The sequence below is a fragment of the Lepidochelys kempii genome, chromosome 7, assembly GCF_965140285.1.
Source record: "Lepidochelys kempii isolate rLepKem1 chromosome 7, rLepKem1.hap1, whole genome shotgun sequence".
NCBI classification, from domain to species: Eukaryota; Metazoa; Chordata; order Testudines; family Cheloniidae; genus Lepidochelys; species Lepidochelys kempii.
Window position 1 is genome coordinate 6,517,291 of NC_136386.1, and position 22,307 is coordinate 6,539,597.

General features: G+C 42.1%; 1 long non-coding RNA gene across 1 annotated transcript in view; it reads left to right on the top strand.

The window, feature by feature from the left end:
• LOC140914060 (uncharacterized) overlaps positions 1 to 22,307 on the top strand; it is a 31,971-nt gene that overhangs the window by 9,010 nt on the left and 654 nt on the right. The window contains exon 2 of the long non-coding RNA XR_012159753.1: positions 16,256 to 16,402. This is a non-coding gene — a long non-coding RNA (uncharacterized LOC140914060). The remainder of the gene's footprint in view (positions 1 to 16,255; positions 16,403 to 22,307) is intronic.

Here is a 22,307-nt window from a genome sequence, read left to right on the forward strand (position 1 = left end):
TATGTTTCAAAAATAGGCTGTCTATGGGCAATTAAATACTTAAGACATTTTCTGGAAAATGGTGCAGTGACCTATTTCTGCTGGTTTAGAATAGAATATAGAATGTCATAGAATATCAGGGTTGGAAGGGACCTCAGGAGGTCATCTAGTCCAACCCCCTGCTCAAAGCAGGGCCAATCCCGCAATTTTTGCCCCAGATCCTTAAATGGCCCTCTCAAGGATTGAACTCACAGCCCTGGGTTTAGCAGGCCAATGCTCAAACCACTGAGCTATCCCTCCCCCGAATTCAAACTGCTCCGCTCCACCAGCCGCTCTGCTCTGCCAGCTGTCCCATGAGCTGCTCTGCTCTGCCAGCTGTCCCACAAACTGCTCCCCAATATATCTTCAGGCTCCCCCACTACTTAACACAACACTCAGTGATTTCAGCTCTTAGTAAATTTAGCTCTTTTGTGATTTCAGCCCGTAGTAGGGGAACCTCAGTGCTAGTGCACCATTGGCCCAAAGTGAATTCAGCTGCCTGTAACTAGACTCCTCATGGTATCAAAATTAGCTCTGCTATTCCACAGTGGAAAGAGGTGGAAGTGCAATTAGCATGTAAGGGCCTCACCAGGGGCCCCATACCACCAGGGTTCCACACTCCCGGCAGCACACATATATCCTTTGCAAATGTGTTTTTAATTAACAAACTACGAATCCAGAACTTTAAGCTTGAACTTCAGTGAGTGTAGAATACATCATGTCGCATAATAGTCCAATAAACTCCTCTGGTTGATAAATATACAGTCTGATCTCAAGAATTCCATTCTCTCTGGCTCAGGAAAAGAATCCGATCTTGATTCCCTGAAGCCAAAAACAGGATGCAGTACTTCCCGAGCTCCTAAATTCGTGTTTCCTTAGTCCCTTTACTGGTCTCACAACTTCAGTCTGTGTCTAGAAATGTCCATTTCTACTGTCCTTCAGCCCCAAATCCTGGATGCTTTAGAACCTTTCAATGCAAATAAAGAACTGAGCTAGCGACTCCTGATGCTGGTGTAACCCTTCTGCCAGGTGGAGTTGGCTGCAACAAGGGTTGGGTTCAATATTTAGGGGTTCCTCTTAACAATACAAAACAGAACTGACTCAAGCCCTCCACCCAGTAATCTAGGAAAATTAAACACCACCCTGGGCATCTCTAAGAGGCAATACTTTTTCATAGATTCATAGATATTAAGGTCAGAAGGGACCATTATGATCATCTAGTCTGATCTCCTGCACAATGCAGGCCACAGAATCTCACCCACCCACTCCTGCGATAAACCTAAATCTCACCTATCTCTGAGCTATTGAAGTCTTCAAATCATGGTTTAAAGACTGAAGACTTCAAGGAGCAGAGAATCCTCCAGCAAGTGACCCATGCTCCAAGCTACAGAGAAAGGCGAAAAACCTCCAGGGCCTCTGCCAATCTGCCCTGGATGAAAATTCCTTCCTGACCCCAAATATGGCGATCAGCTAAACCCTGAGCATATGGGCAAGATTCACCAGCCAGATACTCAGGAAAGAATTCTCTGTAGTAACTCAGATCCCACCACATCTAACATCCCATCACAGGCCATTGGGCCTATTTACCAAGAATATTTAAAGATCAATTAATTGCCAGAATCATGTTATCCCATCATACCATCTCCTCCATAAACTTATCAAATTTAATCTTAAAGCCAGATAGGTCTTTTTCCCCCACTGCTTCCCTTGGAAGGCTATTCCAAAACTTCACTCCTCTGATGGTTAGAAACCTTTGTCTAATTTCAAGTCTAAACTTCCCGATGACCAGTTTATAGCCATTTGTTCTTGTGTCCACACTGGTACTGAGTTTAAATAATTCCTCTCCCTCTCCGGTATTTATCCCTCTGATATATTTATAGAGAGCAATCAGATCTCCCCTCAACCTTCTTTTGGTTAGGCTAAACAAGCCAAGCTCCTTGAGTCTCCTTTCATAAGTCAGGTTTTCCATTCCTCGGATCATCCTCGTAGCCCTTCTCTGTACCTGTTCCAGTTTGAATTCATCCTTCTTGCCCTCTCACAAGCTCAGAGTCTGTATATAGCAAAGAAAACTTTTAATAACAACGGAAAAAGAACCCAGCATTTATTTGTGAAAACACCACACCCACGATTGGCAAGCATATGACCACAAGCAAATACCCACCCCAGAGTACGTTGGGCAGTATCCTTTGCCTCAGTTTCTCACCTTGCAGCATGAAAGTCCGACAAACAAACGTTCCTTTAACCGCCCACTCACAGTTGCTATCCTTGGTCAGCGAAGACCCAGAGTTCAGAGGAGCATTCATGTGAGTAGGTGTGTTTATGCAAATACGGTCTGTTCCTGAAATCTTTTCCCCTCAGCTTATTACTAGGTGTCAGGGTAGAGCTCATTCCGACTCTGCTTGCATTGCTGTCACCTAAACTAGTGGGATCCTTCTTCTTAGCAATTGCCTAAACTAGAAAGGTTTTGCCACTTTATAGTTCAAGCAGCAGCGTGGATACAGTTGTATTGGTGTTTCTACTGGTTTGGAACCAAAAGAAGTCATGCTGGTATCCAACATATTTATACTGGCATAACTGCATCTACACATGCTGGCTTTTATCAGGATAACGACGCCACACCTCTAACCAACATAGTTATACCAGTAAAACTTACGCATAGAGCAGCCTTGCAGCTGGTTAACTCACGCTTGTGAGAGAGCATGCGTATGTCTCAATGGGCACTGCAGCACAGCATCCTACCCCGGGGACGTGTGACTAATTTAAACATCCTAGCAAACTTCTTTGTCGCACAACCCTGATTGCCAGTTGAACAGCCCGCCCCAGTTCTCGGGCATGTCCAAAGCAATTAAGCAGCTAGACCAAGCTGCCAATAGACCAGGGAATTTAATAAGAATTGGACCTGCTGTTGTGCATGTGAATGGGAGACCCAAATTCCAGCTGTGGGATTTTTGCTCACTTCTACTGTGAATGGGGGGGAAAAAAAAAAATCTTGAGAAGACATTTCTCTGTGATCCCCAAATGGTATTAGTCCATGTCACATTTTGCTGTTGTCATCCGAATCTAGTAAGGAATATTAAAGATCCCCAAATTGTCCGAGTTATCGTTAAATAAACACCACGTATCTAGGAAGTTCAAGGCCCTACAACTCGGCCCAGATTTTCAAAGGAAGTCAACACCCAGGACCTACTGAGTGCAGAGCACTTCTGACATGCCAGCCTATTTTGGGGGCTACCTGGGAGCTGAGTTCTTTTGAAAAATCTAGCACCAGTTATGGGTGTTGAACTCTGGGAAAATCGGACCCTAAGCTCTTTCAAAAGTCTGGCCCCTCATTTCTGTCTGATTGGAAGAGATGATGAGCACCAGTGGTCCCCTTTGACTTCACTCGCAGCCATGAATGTTCAGCAGTGTTGAAAATGGGGCCCTGAATAGAAACCACAGGAATTCTCCTGTTGTTGCTTAAATTTCTAGCTTAGATACATTAGGTGATTGATACAAATGTAGGCTCACTATATTGCAGGAGGTCAGGAAGACTTCCCTGCAATAGGAAGGTGAGTCTGAAACAAACAGATTACTGCCTACAACAAATCATGACCCAACTGTTCATTGCTCTACTGATTTCTGGCCTATCCTCCCCATGGTAGGCCTTAATGCCATTTACTTGTTCTCAGCTTGAGCTGTGGGTTGGAAACTGGCAAAGGAATTGTTGGTTCAGCCAGGAGTGCGTATCTAGGTAGGGTCAGTGAGGGAATCAGCTACAAACAGCAGTGGGAGGTTGGCTGGCAGAAGCACGGAGGTAGGTAAGAAGAACAGAAGCAGCTGGGATGGGGCAGGTTGGGCTTTTTTCAGGAGTTTAGGATGTTTTGGGTGATGGGATCCGTCCAAAAAGATCAGTTTGCACCACCGTAGCTGCAAAAAAATCTCATCTTCCTTTTACCTAAAATGTAGGCTCAGAGTAACTCATTTCCAAATAATCCAGTAGAACAGTTATTTTGCTTCCCATCCAGCTTTCATGCTCTGCTGGCGGTTTTATTTGGAGATTGCAGAGTTATTCTGCATTGTGAGGTTTTGGGGGGTTATTTTTCCTCTTTTATTAATTCTGGTAACCAAAGTTGAACTACAACAAAAAACAGTTCAGTGAAGTTCTCCCTAGCGCCAGTGGGGGTCAGGGTGACCTTCATCTGACATAGAAACTAACATTCATTTTCGTTACAACCCGCTATAAAAAAAATACTGAAATAGAGCCATGACTATTAATCTTATCGGAATGATCTCTGAGTGATAGAGCCTATTAAAAAAGTTAAGGTTATTGTTCCTTAGCTCAGAGGCAGAATTCCAAGACTATGTATATTACTTTCTCTTCAAAGTCAAAAGCTTTACCAACAAAATATTTGTATCTATGCTGAGAGACAAGAATCCAGGATAAAGATGAGGTTTCTTTGCTGAGTATTGGGCGTATAGATGTTGTATAAAAGGTGACTATGCCATGCTGAGAAATTGAGTGCCGGCCCTGCCACTTCTATGAGCTTCTTATCATAATTACTTTTCACATAACCACCTTTATCAATCTTCTGGAGAGAATTGTGGTTTATATTGCCTCAGCAATGTCTGTTTTATGTGCCACAATGACAGACATATTGACAGCTTGGTGCCTTCATCTACATTTTCAAACTTTCTACAAAGTAGTTGGTAATAACCAATAGCCAGGGGTTTTGCGTTTTTGTGCCTTTGTAAAGTTATCCTACAAGTCTAGCTTCCATTCACAGCAAAAGGATAAATCTGTTTTACAAAACTGTCAGTAATAAATTCTCAAGGGACTTTTGACCTAATGTTATGCAAATTGCTGATACCCTGGAGAAGAAATGGGGAAAATATGCTCAAAACTATTCCAGACAGGGAGGAATGTTACATGTAAAAGATAAATTAAAATATTGTTTAAGAGAATATTAGTAATGAATTTTCACCAGAGTATTAATTCATAATAAGTAAACAGAGCATATATGGTACATAGTTAATTTGTCTGTTGATACTGGCAAGGGTGTATTCTTATCTGTTCAAGAGTTGTTCTCCTGCAGGTATTGCAGACACAGCTTTGGTTCAAGCAATTGTCTACTATAAATGAGATTTGATTTGTTAATGGCTGAAACTACAGGAATGGAAAAATGGCTAAAGAATGAAAAATCATGTTGCATTTCTATGCAACAGCTCTCAAATGAACTCACACAGAAACATGATAAAAGACAAAAACACGACATCACCCATGGGTGAACACATTTCACAAAACGGTCACTCCATATCCGAGCTCTCAGTCCTCATCCTTAAAGGAAACCAGCACAACACCTTCAAAAGATGAGCTTTGGAGCTTAAATTCATAACTTTGTATGACACTAAAAATCATGGATTCAATAAAGACGCTTGATTTCTGGCTCATGACAAGAATCTGTAACCTACTAACCCTCTTTTGTCCTAGGACTGCAGAAGTTAACTGCCCACTTCACCCTGAATGGTCTCCTGCAATATGTTAACTCCTAATGCTTAACGATGTGTTCCACCTTGTATTTAGCTGTGACACTCCGAGTGCGTTCCTAAACCTGAAGGAGAGTTCTGTGTAAATTCAAAAACTTGTCTCTTTCACCAATAGAAGTTGGTCCAATTAAAGACACTGCTTCGCCCACCTTCTCTCTAGAACATCCTAGGACCAACATGGCTACAAAACCACTGCAACCAACAAAGCAAGAAAGTCAGTCAATACAGATTAGAATTATATCCCCTGGTTGTTTTTTTCCCCCATTCTCCCTCACCCTCTTACTGCTGTTACAAATGCTGATTGATCCGACCCCTTCCATCTCTCTAGGTTTCCTCAGCTGCACACGATTCTTTTCGCATTTACTGGCACAAACCAGGCAGAACTCCACTGAAATCGGTTGTAAAACTGATGCGAGTGAGATCAGGATCAGCCCCTTGTTGTTTGTGGCAAGCTGCAAGACACCTGTATTCTGGAACCAGATGATCTGCCAAGGAGCAGCAAGTTCCAACCATATGAAGCATCTCCACACTAGAAAGCCTGGAAATCCACATCACTCACATTTCCTCACAACCTGAACCATGCCATGGATTTATAAGTTACTTTTAGGTGATTTTTTTCCCCCTCAAAGGAATGCATCCTGACTAACACCTGATTCAGATGCAGCATTGATTTAATCTTGATTAATTATTTTTTGTCCAGGCATTCAAAGCCCACTCATCAGGGGCACTGATTTAAGGTGTACGGTGTGAAATGGCTGGGTTCTATTAGGAAGATTTACAATTACAAGGCTGAAGCACCGCGTACTAGGATTTCACTCGTAACTCTCAGTGTTCGAAGTGTGAATGAGAAGGCAGATTCTGTTCTGAAAATAGTTAAATACATACCATGGTGTTGGCCTCAACGCTGATCCCGTTTACTAAGTCTTCCCTTCTTAGCAGCCTTGAGAAAATAATAAGGCTTTGAACATTAGAGCCACTTTAAACATTTCTAAAGTCAGGTTTGAGAAACTTTGCACCAATATCAAATTTTGACCACCCTGCCTTTTAAGAGATTAAAAGTTTCAGGATTGGTAAAAAAAATTTAAAATTTTTACCCAAAACAACCCCACAGCTGGCACTGCTTATTACACCTATGTCAAGAGAAGAAGCGGAGATTAACTGGGTCTCAGCGTGTCAATTTGGTCCCTGCTGTACTCTCAGGGGAGTAGTGCCTCTTCCCCAGTGCACCTGGATCCTTTGATTGCTTGATCCCCGATCCCCTTGATGGCTTTACTTCCATTTTCTTCTCTCCTTCAAAAAACACAACACAACAGCATCTCTGCTTTTTCTCTCCGTTGCTGGAAGAGTTTACACATCCCAATGAAAATGGCTCTGGTTATTAAACAACTGTAAGGATTGTGTTTACCAGTAAAAGCCAGTGGAATGGCTGGTGAAAGCCCAAGCCCGCAGGTCAAAGACATTTCTGGAGCTCACTCAATCTAAGCCAGCGCCAAACAGATGCCAAACAATGGAGAATATAGTCCTTTATGATGCAACTTATTTTATCCTGCAACTAACCTATTTTCACTTATTCAGTAAGAAAGTTAGATCAACTGCCTTAAGTCCATTGCCCACCTAAAATGCAACCAGAAGTAACAGGTATTTTCATTTATAATGTCATTCAAAAGCTTAGCATGTGCAAACTTGCTCAAGGAATGTAGCCATTCATGGTTTGCGGTAGCAGTGTCCAAATGTAGCCCACAAGAGAAGCATACTGTCAGTTTTTCAGGACCCTGAGGTTGGCACCTAATTTGCACAATAGCCCAGCAGTTGAAGTACCTACAACCCCAAACTCATTCCTGAAACTGATGGAGTTACATTAGATACTGGTGCCCCATTTTGATGCATGTGGCTAATCAAAGTTCAGGGCTCTGGTGATATTGGAAGTGGAAACTGATGGCGTCTGGTATTTTCTTTGATGCAATCTTATTTATAAGGAAGGTACAAAGTTCTGTTTTTTCTGATCACAGGAGGAACCAAGAAGAAAAGAAGGAGTTTCTTTGCTTATAGCCCAAAGCCTCATTAGAGTTTTTGGGATCTGGTGATGGCTCTCTAGCTTTTCGCAGGGGAACACTGCTCACTGGCTACTGCTTTGCTTTCTTGATTTTTTGCCTCTGCCTTTCTCTCCATTCGGTCTGTTCTCAGTTTGTGTGTGTTCTGCCTGCACACACACACACGCACACCCCTTGGTCCACTCAGTCCAAACTCCTGGGGGATTTCACAACCCTCTTTTGTCTCAGGTGGAGGTCTGCTGATTAACTCATCCTGACAGTTATGGGAAGGGGTTTTGAAACACGGATAGGCCAAGCTAGAAGCAGTCCCAAGAGCCTTTTTCAGTTCTGAATCACATCTTGCTGAAATGGTTTCCCTTCTTTTACTATTTGCAGCTTATCAGAAATATTCAGCAAATGAAGAGGGATCAGCTCCTGTTTCAGATCCACAAGAGCATTAGCACCTAATATTCCCCCCAAACCGTAGGTCTCCAAACTGGTTTCAGTCATTCCGCAAATTTACCTTGCTGGAAAGGTACCAAAGCATGCAGCTGTTATAGTGCCTTGGGGGCAGTTCATTGCAAACCACTTGTCTACAATCATTTGTTTCACCTGGGCCATCTCCTTCAAGGGAATTTCCCCAGACTGAATTTATAAGGCACTGACCACTCAGTTGTTGACCATAATTAAGGCTATCAGACATGGAGGTCACAGATTCTGTGATTTTATGTGACCTCCATGACTTCAGCCGTGGGTGGTGAGGCTCTAGCTTCTGTAATTTATTGTTTATTGCCCACGTCTTGTCCATGAATTTACTAAAAATACCCATGACAAAATTTTAGCCTTAATCATAATGAAATCCAGACTAATTGTTAGCTCATCCACAGTTTCAGCCACCCAAACTTCTTCCTTGAATTTCAGAGGTCCAGTCTTCAAACCCAATTTCTGAACAGGTGCCCTTGCCCCAAGTCTTTGTCTCCATTCAAAATCCATTAAGTGGTTCCATTTGGGATCCCCAATTCCGTTGCCTTTTTAGCATGTCTGATTTAAAAACTGTTATGTTTGAACCTGGGTCAATCACCACTGTACATTTGACAGGTCCCATTATGGATTCAATAGCCAAATGCCCATTTATTGTTGTTCAACTGCCTTGATCTAAACAAAAGCTGTGGGGCAGATCCTTGCAACATCACAAAACATTGCCCCTTAAGCTTCGTGCTCCCCAGTTTCCTAAACTATAGTCTGTCTTGGTCTTCCTTAAATTTATAACAATCCTTCTTGTGGCCAATTTTGTCACAGTACCTGCATTTATCTGAACTGTTTCCTTTAATGTTTGCGATACTGCCAATTCCCCTTGTTTTACAAACCAAAATGTGTCAGGTTTTCTAATTTTACAATAAGGTCATGTACCAGATTAGAACCCTCTCTTTCATAGTAGACACAGAGCTGTACTTATAGGACTCATGACGATCAGCTTCCATCCTCCCCACTAGTGGCTGCTGCTTCTTCAGGGACACTGCTGCAGGGAAAGATTAAAGTTCCATAGCAAATTCCACAGGCTTGGAATGTCTTTCACTGAGCTTGATCTGAAGGTCCAAGTCCAGATGAAAATCTGTAAATGGATCCATTGCCAGTGTATTATGGAAGGCCTCAGTGGTGTCGGGGTATGCTAGCAACACAAGTTTCCATGGGTCCTCCTCCAAACCAGGTGGGGTTTCTTCTTTCCCTCTTCTTCTAGCTCTTAGATGTGCCTTGGCTACCTCAGATTGATGGCTAGCTCCAAACTGCATGCCAAGGTCTTGTACCAGGTCTGGACAACTCAGTCTCTTTTCTGGTGGTAGGTTCTGCAGCACCATCAGAGCCTGGCCACTCAAGCAGACGGCTAGGAACCGCTCCCCACTCTTTCTGTCCATCTTCCCAGCCATTCATCTATAATGTTGAGTGGAGATTATGGAGCCACATAAGCTTCCCAGGGAGTTTGTTCCTCAAAGATAATTGCTTTTGCATTATTTGAACTGGGACAGCCCAACCTCTCACCCTCGGTGGGTTACAAATGGAACAGAAAACTGTTGTAAATGTCTGGTGTTACCCAAGTCCTCTGGATGGCCCGGTTCCTCATCCAGGCAGTTGCCTTCCACTGTGATCTGTGACCCGTTAATTTCTTTGCTATAGCTCATCTCTATTACCAATTCCAAGATGGATAAAACTTGGTGGGTCTCCTCCGTTTTGTGGAAAAACTTCTGGTCTGTGGCAGTCAGATTGGCGGTCACCTCATCCATCCCTTTTACCATTGCAGCCTGGGTGTGTTGCAGCGGGGCTTCCCAATCTGTCTGGGCACATTATAGTTGTTGTACCAAAAGGGATCTCATCTCAGCCTGCAAGTCATCTTTGAGCCCTTTCTGGGAAAACCTCCAGCTCTTGTGTGAACACTTTCCTTCACTCCTGTTCTGAAATCTCCAGCTCCTGTTTTAGGTTTTGCTTTAATTTCTTTTGACCATCTTGGATTTCTGCAAGCATTTCCTCTATTTGGTCCATCTTGTCTCAACAGGAATACCAGCTCACAGTCTGTCTCCTTGGAAACTGGATCCCACCCAGTGTTGGCCTTTTTGTCCCAAGAAGTTCGGAGTCCTGGGGCTGTTCCCATTCAAAGTAGCAATTGATGGTGTCTGATATTTTCTTTCATGCAGACTTGTTTATTTACAAGGAAGTTACAAACTCCTGCTTCTCTGAATGCAGGAGGAAGCAAAAAGAGAGAAGCAGTTTCTTAGCTTATAGCTCCATGCCTCATTAGCCAACACCAGACCCAAAAGCTCTCTCTCTCTCTCAGTTTTTCCTGGATCACTGTGCTCACCAGCTACTGCTTGGTTTTCTTGCTTTTTGCCTCACCCTCTCCTTCTGTTCTGTCTGGTCTCAGTTTCTGTGTGTTCTGCCTACATATCTATACACACACACACACCCCTCTCAGCAAAAGCTTTCTGTTCACTCAGGCCAAACTTCTTGGCAGGTTCACAACCCCGGTACAGATGTGGGGACCTGCATGAAAAACCTCCTAAGCTTATCTTTACCAGCTTAGGTCAAAACTTCCCCAAGGTACAAAATATTACACCCGTTGTCCTTGGACTGGCCGCTACCACCACCAAACTAATACTGGTTACTGGGGAAGAGCTGTTTGGACGCGTCCTTCCCCCCAAAATACTTCCCAAAACCTTGCACCCCACTTCCTGGACAAGGTTTGGTAAAAAGCCTCACCAATTTGCCTAGGTGACTACAGACCCAGAGCCTTGGATCTTAAGAACAATGAACAATCCTCCCAACACTTGCACCCCCCCTTTCCTGGGAAATGTTGGATAAAAAGCCTCACCAATTTGCATAGGTGACCACAGACCCAAACCCTTGGATCTGAGAACAATGAAAAAGCATTCAGTTTTTTACAAGAAGACTTTTAATAAAAAATAGAAGTAAATAGAAATAAAGAAATCCCCCCTGTAAAATCAGGATGGTAGATATCTTACAGGGTAATTAGATTCAAAAACATAGAGAACCCCTCTAGGCAAAACCTTAAGTTACAAAAAAGATACACAGACAGAAATAGTTATTCTATTCAGCACAATTCTTTTCTCAGCCATTTAAAGAAATCATAATCTAACACATACCTAGTTAGATTACTTACTAAAAGTTCTAAGACTCCATTCCTGTTCTGTCCCTGGCAAGAGCAGCATACAGACAGACACAGACCCTTTGTTTCTCTCCCTCCTCCCAGCTTTTGAAAGTATCTTGTCTCCTCATTGGTCATTTTGGTCAGGTGCCAGCGAGGTTACCTTTAGCTTCTTAACCCTTTACAGGTGAGAGGAGCTTTCCCCTGGCCAGGAGGGATTTCAAAGGGGTTTACCCTTCCCTTTATATATATGACACCATTCAAAGTAGCAATTGATGGTGTCTGATATTTTCTTTCATGCAGACTTGTTTATTTACAAGGAAGTTACAAACTCCTGCTTCTCTGAATGCAGGAGGAAGCAAAAAGAGAGAAGCAGTTTCTTAGCTTATAGCTCCATGCCTCATTAGCCAACACCAGACCCAAAAGCTCTCTCTCTCTCTCTCGGTTTTTCCTGGATCACTGTGCTCACCAGCTACTGCTTGGTTTTCTTGCTTTTTGCCTCACCCTCTCCTTCTGTTCTGTCTGGTCTCAGTTTCTGTGTGTTCTGCCTACATATCTATACACACACACACACCCCTCTCAGCAAAAGCTTTCTGCTCACTCAGGCCAAACTTCTTGGCAGGTTCACAACCCCCTTTTATCTCCACTGGGGGGGTCCTCTGATTAACTCATTAACAGTTATGATAATTGAAGGATGCCTTCCCTCCCAATCTCAGTGCAGTTTTAACTCAACCCATAACAAGGTTTCACCCAGCTCAGAACAATAGCAGTGTTTCAACTTTATCTTTCATATGGAACCCTTCATCTTTAATATGGAGACATAGATACTGATGGATTACAAGTACTGACTTGCTTTGTTTCATCTTGATCCATTCAGCCCTTGCTTAGTATCTTTTTCTGTGATTCCATCAGATCTCTCAAGCTAAACAGCGGTGGAATCACCGGGTGCTTTCACAGGAGACGAGTTAGTAATGTCCAGGATGTGACGGAAGTGTCACTGTACAGTTCCATGGCACCTTTTGTAATAGACGGGCTCTTAACTCCAGTGTTCTGAACAAACTCAAGTTCTGGAAATTACCTGCTGCCTAAGTAAATTCTCCCTGCAATTTCAATTGAATCCATTATTCTTTGTTTCCTTTTCTAGATTGCCATGCAGTATTGCTTTGTGCTATTGAACAGTTGCGTTGTTTCACCTGAGCAACGATGGCATTTCACTGATGTATGAAATGGATTTTAGTGTATAATTTGTATATCAGTTAGTGGAGCACTTTTGCATTATTCTTAATTAAGTACAAGATCATGACCCTTCTAAATGAATTGATTCATAACTGCTTTTGTACTAATGTGCAAACACCAAAAAGTATTTGTGACCCAGCCAAAGCCAGAAGATACTTGAGCATGGCCTAGTAAACTTCTTCTAGCATGATCTTGTCCCAGCAAGCTTGTCCTAGCAAGACTTAAGATCAACTGATAGACTCACCTAAAGACGTCCCAATATAGTCAATGAACAGGCAAAACGTCAATCTTTATCTGAGATGACCCACTAAACACTTGTTAGATCCAGCCAGTGCTAGCTGTCACCCAATTTCTCTTCTGCGTTTGGGTTTGTCTTTTTTTTAAATGGCTCATTCATGGCTTTGCCACAAACCCCAGGACAGCAGGCAGCATGTTTTTGCACTATTGTGACAATCTGCCTCCTAGTTCCCACCCTGCTCTGGGAGAGGAACATGCCCTGCACCAGTCCCATACCTGGCCATGACATCTGTCCCACTGTGCAGTGCACAACCCTGCCTTTGGGGACTAAGGTGGAGGGTGGAACCAAGACTCCACCCACTCATCTGCCCAGGGTGGGAAATAGATGCCTGGTTAGGGATTACCTTCCTCCCGCCCTCCTCCATACTGCTCCCTCCAAAGCCAACTCAGGAGATCAAGTAAGCACCTCCCACCATCTTTTATCTCCTAGGTGGGTGTGCGAGATAGGCCCTGGATTTGCAGTGATTTGGAATAGGCTGCACACACGCAAAATCAATAGAAAAGATTATATAAAAAATTATGCATGCTGTGGGCATCTTGTGTAGTTTGTCATCCAAAACAGAGAAGTGCTGGCTTAGCAGCCACATGTGCATCTCATTCTGAAGACAAGAAAAACAAAACTCTCCACTCTTATTAAAGAAGCCACAAAGGGAGTATTAGCTACAAATTAGCCGTGTGTATTGTAGGCTGAGAACAGAGAGTGTTGTCATAAAACAGTAACATTTCTCAGATTAGGAGACTGACCAAATAAAGAAGCTAAAGAGCTGAGAACTGGTCACAGGTCACTCCGAACCAAAGCATCAACAATTTTTTTTTTTAACATAAACCACAGTATTTGAAGGAGAGTCCTGGCAGACATTAACTTCAAAGTCCTCTCTTGCAGGTTTGGGGGGGTGGGAGGGGAACGAATACTGAATTACAATTTCCAATGCATTGGACCATGAAATGCTATCGCAATTTATTTATGTCACTGATCATTTTACAATACAAAACCATACAGCAGAATCCAGAAGGAGACCCATGCAACCGCCCAGAATGACTAAAGAGGAGACCTTGGACTGCAGCTATAGAAAGACAGCCTTTCATTTTGCAGTTTTATCCATTATGGTTTTTATACAGACATTTTCTGTCATGCATCTTTCTACAGGGGGCGCATTCATGTGAAAGCAATTTAATTTTCAGGCATAACAGCCCGTAAGCTTGATCATAAAATGTGTGCACGTTCCGTGTAGTCAAATTCTCTTTTGTCAGAGGCAGTTTTAACTGGGAATCTGGCATTCGTAGGACTTATCTTTGTTTACAGTGAGATAAATGCTAAAAGAAATGTCAGCCCTGCAGGGCAAAACTGTTGGCTTGCAGCACCCCCTGCTGGATCCCACGACAGTGCAATAGGAAGGTGTGATTGTTCACATGCACTTGTGCATGTTTTGTCATAGATTTTAAGGCCAGAAAGGACCATTACGTCATCTAGGCTGACCTCACGCCATGGAACTTCATCCAAGTTACTCCTGTACTGAGACCAATAATTTGTGCTTGGCTCAACCATATCTTCCAGAAGAATTCATGAGACAGAGAATCCCCCCTTCCCACTGTAGTTTGTTCCAAAGGTTAATCACTTTCACTGGTAACAATGTGGGCCTAATTTCTAATATGTATGTGTCTGGCTTTAACTGCCAGACATTGGTGGTGGTTATGCCTTTCTCCACCAGATTAAAAAGCCCATTAATACCCAGAAATCACTCCCCATAAAGGCACTTACTCATCAAATTCAAATGACCATTTGATAAAGCTCATCTGTTTAGTTTAAGTATCTCACTGTAAGGCCTATTGTCCAGCCCTCCCATCATTTTGGTGGATCTTTTCTGCACTCTCTCCAGTTTTTCAATGCCCTTTTAAAAATGCGGACATCAGAACTACACACAATACTCCTGTATTGGTCTCACTAATGACCTATTCAGAGGTGACATCACTTCCCTACTTCTCCTCCCTACCGCCGGATTTGTACATCAGAGGATTGCATTGGTCCCTTTTTGTCACAGCATTGCAGTGTGAAGACCCCTGTCAATGGCAATGGGAAATAATTCCATGCAGGTGCTGCACAAGCATATTTCCTCAGCAGAACCAAAATCCCTAATGCAGGGAGTGTTACTGCTCTAAACTAAATGTCAGATTAACGTGTCATCGTTTAAAACGTTATATATGGGAATATAGTGTCTGATATTTCCCGTTTTTTCACAAAGAAATTCATAACAAAGCTGAGAGAATAATGCCATAGTATTTTCTATTACAGGGTAATCACCTGTGCCTTTAAGCAAAAACAACGAGGAGTCCTTGTGGCGCCTTTCGAAAGCTTATGCCCAAATAAATGTGTTAGTCTCTAAGGCGCCACAAGGACTCCTCACTGTTTTTGTTGGTACAGACTAACACTGCTACCCCTCCGAAACCTGTGCCTTTAAGATGTCAGATGAAGGGCAAGAGTCCCTGATGGCAAAGATGTGAATTCTCCCTCCACACATAAAGGAGCTTACATTCTGGTCACAGCAGTTGTTCGCATGGTGCCCATCAATGTGTTGTCTCGGAGGAGACTGGTTCTGCCTTCAAATGAAGCCTCTTTGAGCTCTCCCTCTGGCTCTACCTAACTTTCGAGACAAGGGGAAAGCAGCATCTACATTAGGGGACTTCTGTCAACCACCCCAGTTCAGTTTCTGCCTGCTAGTGCATCAACCTCTCATCTTTGAAAGACCTCAGAGAGACAACTGAGACGAAGACTAGCTCTGCGCCTCAGAACTAGATCCATCCAAAAACCCTTTCCTTTGATCAAGCCCAAGGCAGAAGACCAACATCAGATGAGTAGAAAGTCCAACATTTTTGCAGGCTTCCTGGAGCACTTCCCCATCCAAGAGAAGAAAATTTGAACTTTTAGTTCAAGGAAATTTTAGGCTAAATCTTAAAGGCAAAGCTGATCGCCCAGTCATACAAATATAAGAAGTTACTATGCCCTTCAACTAAACAGTATTGCATGGCCTCACAAGCAACGGTAATCCATTTTCAACTTCCAAGTCAGCACAACAGGGTTTCATTGATAGCATTAAAAAAAAAAAAAAAACTTCAGTGTATCATCATATCATTTTCTTTGCAGTCATTTTCTTTGTACCAGATAATTAATACGGTACACACCAGCTGAACTGGCTTAACGTTATGGTTACATCGTACATCAATATATTGCATAGTCCATAACATATGGCAGCTTTCAGTCAGTCAACACATACACAGCTGGATCAACAGCTGAAACTGGCAACTGCAATGAAGTGGGCTAATCACTAATAATTGGTATTGCCATAGAAACCGAATCCCTGGAACAACTCTTATTATAGGCATATGCTATAGGGCTGCCGAAATAAAATAAAATTGGGGCTAAAGAATATATTGCTTTAAAAAGGTTCAGATGCTATAAAGATGGTTTTCCTGACTTCCTTAATGTTGTGTGCTGTTGCAGCCTAGTGACACGGCTTCGGAGGCCCTGCCTAATCATAAGCATGTCGGGAGACCTCACACAAGTGAGCAAGGTGGTGCTATGTGGAACTACAACTCATTCAGGTGCTCCAAAGGAACCCAGGAAACTCCAAAAATGTCTACATCTCTGGTAAGCACAGTGGGAGGCAAGCCCCTAAAGATATGGAGCTTTGCATCCAGGTGCTAGAGGGCGGGGGCTGTAGGCCAACCAGGGTATATTCTGTTTAATTCCATGCTTATGGAGGAAACCAGGTGGACTTTTATTAGTTATTAATTATTATTAATAATAATAATAATAATAATAATAAAACTTGCACAGTGAGTCAGGAATAAAGCCTTGAAGAAAAACTGAGCTTAGTAAAAGATGTCTCTTGCTGACCTATTCCCCCAGCTGATGATTCATAAGCAATACCGGTGCAAGGCCCTAAAAAGCCTAAATAGCTTCTACAACTTCGTATTGGGAGTTATGTCCAAAAAGCAGAGTACTGAAAGTAGAGTTTCGATCAACCAAGTTGTGATTAGTTCAATTGCTGTTGTTATGGCAGTGAATCCTTAATCTACTGCAGCTGGTTTGAAGAACCTTAGCAGTTTATTAAGTGTTCTAGATTATGCACCATGTGTCCTGGATTAATCTATGGCTATCCATATGGTTTGTATTTAGAATAATCCAGCATCACCCTGTAGTACTCAGAATTCCATTCCCTTTTCATTCACAAGTTCAGAGATCAGAACTCCTTTTGAATTTCCTGGGGTTTTCAGCAAATACCAGTCTTGGATTTGTGACCCAACTACTTGATATGGATTGAGTGAAGTCTTGACCTCTGTAGCCCATCTGGCTACCTCTTCCGGCACTGCCCCCCAGCACACACATTACTCTATCCATTTTAGGATTTTATAACACTGTAGTATCTGTGCATCTTTCACCATTGCGTTGTCTCCCTTGCTCTACTCAGTAACCCCATTCCACCAACCCTCAGTCATCAACCTCACTGACTGCCTTTGTTCCTCTCTCCTCATTAGAAGTTTGTCTGAAAGATCTAGGACCTAGATCTAGGCAAGATCTTCATTACCTAGACCTACTGCTACAAAAGATTAAAGTTGCCCTACGTTTGATGGACCAATATAGCCTGTACCATCTAAGTATTCTGAAAACAGTACAGGAAGCGATGGAAGGAAGTGTAAGGTATTGTGCTGTTCTGAAGAGTCATGTCAAGTTATTGTAACATTCCAGAAGACATTTAACTTGTTGTACGTTACTGCAATTCACCCAGTTTGATATTCACAAAGTTTTACTGTTCTTTTTCATGGGGGACAAGGGTATGCACAAGATTTCTAACCTCAGATTAAGTTGCAAGCCTTCTAAACATTGCTGGTCTGTAATTTCACCACGGAAGACATTTTCCCATAAAATCTGCAGCATAACTGTTGTATCAGAGGGTCATTTTGTTAATGGAAACTGCCCCTTGCCAGTGTCAGAGCTGGAGACATACTACAAACATTCATCTGCCACTGTGGGTGTGAACTTTGAGCAAATTTACTTTAGCCATACAAAGTGAGTGAAATTCTCAAAACATTTTGTTCTGTGTTTGTACAGCACCTAGAACAATCTCCAAGGTCCATGACTGGGACTTCTAGGCACTACTGCAATTGTCAGCTCATTCGAGTGGCAAATAAATTCAAGAAAAGGGTGACTTGTTCATGGAGATTCCATTAACAGAAAGAGATAAGACTCAGTAAATAAATAATTCATTAGGAACTATTCCTTCTGCTCCAGTGAATTACCATGAAAATATCTCACATTAAACCTGCACAAACTGAATTAAATATAGAAACCAGAATCTCAGCTGTATAAGTGTTTTATGTTCTAAAGGTAACCCTAAAATGCTTGGTAGATTTATGAGTATTTCCCGGATTAAAAAGTCCTGTATATATACTAAAATTGTATTTTCATTATGGCATGAGATTTTAATGTTGCTCTTAGCAACACTTTAAAAAACATTTAGACACAAGAAACACATAAGCATTAGAAATCATAGGTGCCTCTTGCATAGAAAGTGCAGAAAGGTGACCTAAAGGTTCTTCAGTTAATATCCTTGGTAAAATTCAGTGTACACATGGACATTCTGCTTGTTCTTCCTCCTGGAAAGACATCCATGTGGGGTGCTGGAACAATTTTTATAGTGCGGGTGCTGAGAGCCATGGAACCAAACTGTAAACCCTATATAACGGAAAGCACTCCAAGCCAGGGACCGTGGCACTATGACCAGTACCCTTCGTTCCAGCACCTATGCATCCATGACCTTCATATGCCCATCTTGACCTCCTCAGCAAGAATGATCAGATAAAGTTCAAAATGCAGGTCACTACCACACTCATTCGTCTCCCAGGTATGCCTGGGAAAGTTTCAAAGAGTTGCTGTAGCTTTGAATGGTAAGTCCTCTGTAGTGCCAACACTAAGCGTTAAAAACAATCATGTCAGGCCTCAAAAAATTCAAGAGACTGGCTATAAAAGCCATGAGCCTCAAAAAACAATAAAAAAAACCATGAGATGTAAAAAGTAATGCATATTGGCTTCTTTTTATCTCCCTTCTGGATTTGGAGCACATAGGGAGCAATATTTTCAAATGTTTCTCTGCCAACAGGAGGGCTAGATGCCTTCGTTTGAAAACAATGAAAGCTGAGGCTTGAAGAACCAAATATCATGAGCAGCAACAAGTCCTTCAGATCTCATATTATGATCTCATACCATGCTACCAAGAAAGAGTAATCTTCAAACAGAATATACCAGAATAGAAGCTAGAACAGTACAAACCCTTTAGAAAGTCCTTATCCTGGTGCTATCGGCAGATAAGGGAGCCTACAGTTGCTTTCAAAACAATCACATATGGATGCAGTTGGCTCTACCCTGCAGTGTATCAAACATGGATCATCTTTTTCAGGATTATCATCGTGCAAAGAGAGAAAACAAACTTGGGGGGCGTTGAAAGGACTGGAGGTAATTATTCCAACACCTGTAAAAAAAAAAGAATTAGTGCTAAATAAAAAAGAGCAGAGCAATGAATGGTATTTTCTAGAGGAGAGGCTGTATGTAGGGTTGAGAGACAGGAGTCAAGAATGGTCAGACAACCAGCAATGATTGCAATTCTGCTTGGACTTCTGCTTTGTAAATCAGTTTGCCTTTAAAAATACTTTACTTAGCATCACACCAAGAGAAAATATATGCCAGGCAATGCAGAGTGTCTCTGTAGGAATTAAATCTATCGTTGTAGAGCGAGTAGAGACCCCAAAATGGGGGGAAAGCCAAAAATCAAAAAAACCACAGCTCTCAACTGAGAAACTGAGCGAAATGCTGAAATCAAATCAGAGTACTAACCGCTGCCCTCAGTCTGAAAACCTCCTGAAAACGCCTAAAATAATCACATTGTTCTATGTTTTTTGTATGTGGTATTGTAGCCATATTGATCCCAGGATATTAGAGAGACCAGGTGAGTAAGGTGATATCTTTTATTGGGCCAACTTCTGTTGGTGAGAGAGGCAAGCTTTCAAACTACATAGCTCTTCTTCAGGTCTTATTCTGGGTAAGCTCGAAAGCTTGTCTCTCTCACCAACAGAAGGTGGTCCAATAAAGATATCACCTCACCCACCTTGTCTGTCTAAAATAATCACATCAATAACTAATAATAATAACATAATACCTAGGTTTTATATCAGCCATTCAGTTATATCCTGGCCGTTATCAGATACGAGGTAGAACCGGTTAAATATTCTGATGGATTGCTGCAATGTAAGAAGGAAAAAGGTACCAAATGAGCTGTGGGAGGATGAGATATGATAAAGAATGTAACTGGAATGAGCAAAGGTAGATATTTATGAGTCTCAGATGAAACGCGGCAGACGTGGACAAATTCTAAGATTGCCCATTGACCACTTGTGGTGCTAAGATATCTTCCTGGTACTTTTTGCAAGTAAGTGATATGAACCTTGGTTTCTTAGCAGTAACTAAACTCCCCCTTTTAGTTTCAATTGGACCCAGTACCCTCCTGTGCTTCCTCTCCTAAGCTGAGTACTGTTAGTGTGTGGAGTGCACGCAGAAGTGGCTTTATTTTAGTTGTGAGTTTAGAACTGATTCTGTACAAGGTTTGTCAAGTGCTGTAGGATCCTTTAGAATGGAAGCTGCTATCTACAAGCAACATATTATTAATATTTTCATAGCACTGCTACAAATGATGGTTACTAAGAGGAAAATACCACACTGAGAAATATGAATGTAAGCAACAGTTTAGGGTCTAATTCAACTCCCGTTGTATCCCAACGGGAGTCTTTTCACTGACGTTAATGGGAGGTGAATTGGGCATTTAGAGAATGTAATGGGACTTTCATTGCAGTAAAGGCACACAACACACAGGAGAGTTCAAGCAATACCAATAAGTCACTGAAAAGGAAAATCCTCCGAGTGGCAAAGACAAATGGAAAGGAAAAAAAGAGACACTTTACCCATAGAAAAAAAAAAAAGAAAAGAAAAGAATCAGCAGCGAACGGCCAGAAATGACATGAATGTTCGATTATACCTGGGCAAGACAGGAGGTTGGCTTCAGCAGGGTTGGGCATGGTGCAAGTCAAGGCTGAATTTGGTGCATAGGGTTGAAAGCAAGAAACTCGGATAGCCCATATGGCATCCAATGTAAGAGATGGAAAGGAAAAAGTGAAATACACAGTGTTTGTGCCTAGCTCTTACTCTAACTTATAAGCATTAGAGAGGCAGCATGTTCCAGTGGTTAGTGTGCTGGGATTCAGAAGACCTGAGTTCTAGACCTAGGTCTGTGACCTGAATTCTGTTCTTGGCGGCTTCCTTTACCCTTCCTCCTTTGTCTTATCTTCTTAGATTGTAAGCTCACTGGGACAGGGGCTGTCTCTTACTATGTGTACATACAGCATTCACCACAATGGTGCCCCAAATCTCTGTTGGGGCCTCCAGCCACTTCAATCATACGAATATTGCCAAGTACCCTCCATTTACATCCTTGGTCATTTTTTATTTTAAAAAAGATGCAGGGAACTAAGATCAGCGTAAACTAAGATGTGCTGCTAATTGCATCCATTAGAGCATTTTATGTTTGGGGGGGGGGAGGCAGGGGAATGTATAGCAAAACCGCTTAAAACAGCATTTGCCGTTTAGATTTCTTTGAGGAATAGTCTTTGGACTCAAGCTGCTTGTGGAAATTGTTGTTCGCCAAAGCACAGGAGACAATACAACAACCTCCTCCCCTCTGAAAAAGGTAGAGCTATTTCCCCTGTGTTTTTGTTGTCCTTTGTCAGCAGCAAGAAAAGGGCCAGCTTTCTTTTTCCAATGTGAAAAAAAATATCTGTGAAATCAAAGTACTCAAGTTGCCAGATCCTCAACTAGTGTAAGTAGACTCCAAAGGAGTCACACCAAATTTACACCAGCTGATGATCTGGCCCTTAATCTCTGGAAAATACAAATTGCTCTGCTACTACAAGAGCACACAAATAAATGCAGAACAACAAAAGTTAAAGGGACAAAGAAAAATAATGCAATGTCTTTTCCTGATGAAGTGCTGCTGGAAGTGACTTTACCAAAAATGGTCTATTCCTAACTCACTTACAACCAAACATTTACGAAGAGGAGGTCAATAGAATTGTAGCTCAGTTATTACTTCTGATGTATGAATTGTCCACAGGCTAGCAAATGCTTACTAGTTAGCTTTCCTTAAGACATCCCTAAACAAAAAACCCTTAACATAGTTTCTCATCAATTTCTTAAAAGAGTTTGCACTACGAGACAGCAGTGTTAATAAAGCTGAAAGGAGAGAGTGATTCTGTGACAAACCAGGGAGAATCTTCTGTTCACACCATACAGAAAGAATATTATCAGAGTACCAGATCCAAGTTCAGATCCACTTACAGAGCATACCACATCATGTGGATAAGTTTATATACGCAGGATCTTATGATAGAAAAGTGGTTCGGCCATGTCAACACTAAATTTTCCATGATACACAGAAGCTAAAGGCGAA